General features: G+C 35.8%; 1 long non-coding RNA gene across 1 annotated transcript; it reads left to right on the forward strand.

Annotated features, from left to right (window-relative positions):
• Window positions 1-36: 36 nt before the first annotated feature.
• Window positions 37-3369, forward strand: LOC141426902 (uncharacterized). The gene is made up of 2 exons (XR_012451268.1): window positions 37-2325; window positions 2595-3369. It is a non-coding gene; the product is annotated as an uncharacterized lncRNA (long non-coding RNA).
• Window positions 3370-4723: the final 1354 nt, after the last annotated feature.

Raw genomic sequence — 4723 nt, forward strand, 5'->3', positions numbered from 1 at the left:
AGTGAAGATTGGGAACAGCAATTGAATATTAAAAAAAAAATTAGAGATGCGAGACTGGATTCGAAACCATGATCCTTCTTGAATGGCCATATTAGTAGGTCGAACTACTCTGTTACCACGTACCTTTTTACCCTAACTGAAGCGAAGGTTATGTTTTGGACCTGTGTGTATATATTTAAGTATGTACGTATGTTCCTATGTTCGCTCGTAACTACTCAACGGTTTAACCAATTGTGACAAGTGACGTCATTACATTTGTCTTATTAGCGTGAGGGTCACTTATTGGGTAAATAAAATTCTTATGAAGTCAAAGTTTAAGGTGTGTGTGTGTGTGTGTAGATATAATTTTGTTGAGCTTAAATAATCTGAACTACTGTTGATGCACCACCTGCTGTAAACTACGTAGTCCTAATATTATTATATTTGGCTCTCTGTTGCCAAATATAAACTCCAGGCTCCAGCACTGCGGTGTGGAATGTCAATTTTGGATCTATATTGGAATCCATAACAACTTATGTCATAATGATATTTTGCCATAATGTCATTCCATAATTTTTTTCCTAATATTGAATATCCTAATGCTTATTTGCACTAATTTCGTAAGTACTAATTAACATATTATGTCCTTATACTCACATGTCCAAATATTGGTTGACATAATCACTTTTGTACTAAACTGGTTTGGAAACTTCACACACCGTTGAATCATCCCCCTTACCACTAATATAATAAATGCGAAAGTTTGTAAGTCTGTTTGTTTGTTTGTTACCCCATCACTTCAAAACCGCTGAACCAATTTAGATAAAATTCGGTACCTACATAGATAGTTTGAGTCCCAGAAAAGGCCATAGGACAGTTTTTATCCCGGGAAATTGCATATAATAGTAGTAAATAATAATACACTAAAAAAAATGCCACTTTATAAATAATTTTAAATAAAATACTTTTCTGACTGCTGTTCTTTTTTGTAGGGGTCGCAGTTCTAACCTAACCTATTTTTCTGGCTGCGGTTCGTTTCTGTAGGAGTCGCAGTTCTAACCTAACCTAACTTACTTTTCTGGTACCGGTTCGTCACTGTTGGGAACTCAGTTGTAACGTAATATACTTTTCTGGCTCGCAAGTCGCTGTTTACCTACAAGTGCTCTGTTATGACAATTAATATTATGGATTTTAATATTATTACTCGTAAGTTTTATGTCTTACTATATTAGTACAAAACATATTAGGGATGTAGAGTATTAGGACATGTAATATTATGGCTTATGATTATTAGGACAAAAAATCATTAAGGCAAAAATAGGATATGTCAAAAGTGTTTATGGCAAAAGTGTTATGGCATTTGAGTTTAGGACAAACGATATTATGGATTACGAAGGGGACCCGTCAATTATATCTCCAGTCGAGTAAGCTGTGCATTATCCGTCAGTCAGTCATACAGTAGGTAACGTTACTCTTATTAATAAGTTATAAACCTCAACCAGTTTAGTGAAATTACAAAATAAGATAAAAGGTCAACTCGATTTTATGGTTCGGTACCCAAAACCCTATTACTAAGACTTCGTTGGTCGTTTGTCCGTCCGGCTGTCACCAGGCTGTATCTCAAGAACCGTGAGAGTTAGACAGTTGAAATATTCACAGATTATGCGGCCTCTATAACAACAAATACTAAAAACAGAATAAAATAAATATTTAAAGAGGGCTCCCATAAAACAAACGTGTTTTTTTTTGCCTTTTTTTTGCTAATGTCCAATGAATATTGTATAGATGGTGCGCAACCCTTTGTGCGCGAATCAAACTCGCAGTCGGTCGGTTTCATTTCACTACACTTGTTTAGCAATTTGATAAAATCCCTCTGTTACGCGTCAGTGACGAAACGAACTCGCAAAGTCAACTCTATGATCTCTCTCTCTCTCTCTCTCTCTCTCTCTCTCTCTCTCTCTCTATGATAAAAGTCTGAATAAAAAAAAACTCCAAACGAAGGTCGAGGCCGGGCTGCCGCCTCACTCGCCGCCCTTGCCCTTCAACCTGACCCAACAGAGTCGCATCCGCTCCACCTACATCGATCTCGCTCGCTTCACTCGCTCGATCCGCAGCAGTGAAGATATTATTTTGGCGGAGCAGGTTTAGGTTTTTGATCAAATGACTTTTTTTCTTGGCCGGTTTATTAAGAATTATCTCCTAAATGTATGGAAAAAAAGATAAACTTAAAATTATAAATGAGTTTTATTTTGTTCCTTCGTTTGTCTTTCCTTTTACTGTTTTTGCTCACTAAATATATTTAACTTTTCAGATTCATAATGGACTTCAAATTATTTTCTGAGACAAGTACGTAATACATAACAAAGTACAAAGCAAATAGTATTAGCGATTTTGTATTAAAATTCACCAATACTCTTAGCTTGTACTTTACCTATTATGCAATTGGGCCCGGTAGTCTCATGGATAGGAGCCGAAGATTCAACAGTTACTTACAGCTCTTGCTACATAAGTACTAAATACCTTTACAGATTGATTAAACCACCGTTCTTATTTCAAAAAATGACAATCATCGAAAACAGTACCATATTGTCAAATAATATATACGTCTCTTTCAGTTTGGGCGTGACGTCAGTGAGGTGTCAATTGTTCGTTACCTATATGATTTGATTATTTATGACTTTCAATATTTTTTGATTTTACAAGATCTTGCGGATTAAATTGAGGAATATATAGGTTGTCACAAAAATATAAGTATAACCACTAAAGACAACATGTAGTATCGAATCGTGAATATAATTATTTTTTTGTTTTTAAGAAATCTATTGTTATAAAATAAAGATACAACTTTTACCATGAATAGACTTACGACTGATTACGATGAAGCATACCTAGACACTTGGTAAAACTATAAGCTGTAAATGTCTGCACTATAAAGATATTATACACCGTGTTATTTTTGATTGTTAACTTTGAGGGGGCACTATAGTCAAACGAAGTTAATTTCTCCAAGACACTAGAATCCTAACTCTTACTGTGTAAAAGATAGTCAAAAATTAAGTTAATTAATTATTAGCTGTAAATCCCACGATCGAGCGACGACATCCACACTGCAGCAGACAATAGACATTATTTTTCTAAGACTTAATTTCTTTAGGGGATTGCAGTTTTTCTCACTCACTTCTCAATCTAAGTTATATGATATAGGAATTATCAATGACAAAAGTAGAACAGCCATCTCAACTACTTTGTTTTTTTTTTTACTGCTGCTAAGAACTACGCTAAGTATACAAGATCTATTTTGGATGCTGCCTCTACTTTATGGGTGAGTAGGTAAGGGTAATTTTAGGACCTTGTAAAATAGTCTCCCTATTATTAAAAATTTTATAATTATCTTTGTTTTATTCTTTCATGCTCAAGATATCGTTTACGTGATTTGCATACTTCTATTTCGTGATATATTCGTACTGACGCCACAACACATAGCGGAGCTGTCTAAACATTTAAAAATTATCGGAACACGCATTTACGTAATGCACAATAAAAATATAATCATGTTCAGATATTCTTCAGCACCTAGACAGCTTCCACGCTTATGGTGGTGACTGTACAGTAAGTACTACATAATATATTTTTGTACCTATAGGTGAACTGAAATATTTACTTTGCTCACCCACGACCTTTATAATAATATCTTTATATCTTTTACTATTTCTAACATCTGGTAGTATGGTGAACGTTTGTGTTGCTCTAAAGATGAGATCTGGTCGAGTTCGAAACGCGTCAGTGTAGTGTGGTGGTGGTGATAGATGTGTTTGATGATTTGTGCGTATTCCGACAGTGTGCAGGTGGAGGAACTGCATGAACACACATTTCATGCATAAACGTAGCTATTATAAAGTCACGGGTGAGCAAAGCAATTGATTCAGTTCATTGATATTATGAACCTCCGCAAAGTATAGGATTGCCGTTGGGGCCGAAAAGTACTCGTACTGCTAAAATGTATTCCTTATTTCTGTTCCTTGTAAAGGTTGCCTGGAAGAGATCGCTCTGAAGCGATAAGGCCGCCTATTGCTTACCTTAGAAAATCTCTATGTATATACTTGTGTTCTCTGTACTGTTTACTGTTTTTTGGTGTGCAATAAAGAGTTATTGTATTGTATTGTATTGTACTCGAGTGGAGACCGCGGATCGGCAAGCGCAGCGTAGGACGTCCACCAACGAGATGGACGGATGATTTGGTTAAAGCCGTGGGTCCACGGTGGGGGCCGCTGCCAACCGAAGCAACTGGAGGTTATGGTTGGAGCCCTCTGTCCAACAGTGAACGTCCTACTGCTGAGATGATCATGATGATGATGATGATTTTCATAACGTCTTCTCACTAAATTGACCACTTCTCACTGTGACCAGAGACCAATTCGAACAATGAACCACTTTCTAAATTGTCAATATCTTATAATGACAGTGTACTAAGTTTACAATTTCTTTAGACCAATGTCATGTCATTGATCACATTGGTTACATACTCTGAGAATATAAATCCTATTTCAGGTTCATCTCTATCTGTTCATAATTTTATTCCGCATATTGCTAAATTTTACATTTCAGAATACTTTTGCGTTATACTGATAGGCTGCATGACCTATTGCTTCTTAGACCACCTGTGTTTTAGTTTTTTTAGACTAAATGATACTATTCCATACATCTGGTTTTCAGTAGGAAAATCAGTACATATAGGTATTCATGC

Source organism: Choristoneura fumiferana, chromosome 3 (assembly GCF_025370935.1).
Source record: "Choristoneura fumiferana chromosome 3, NRCan_CFum_1, whole genome shotgun sequence".
Taxonomy (NCBI): domain Eukaryota; kingdom Metazoa; phylum Arthropoda; class Insecta; order Lepidoptera; family Tortricidae; genus Choristoneura; species Choristoneura fumiferana.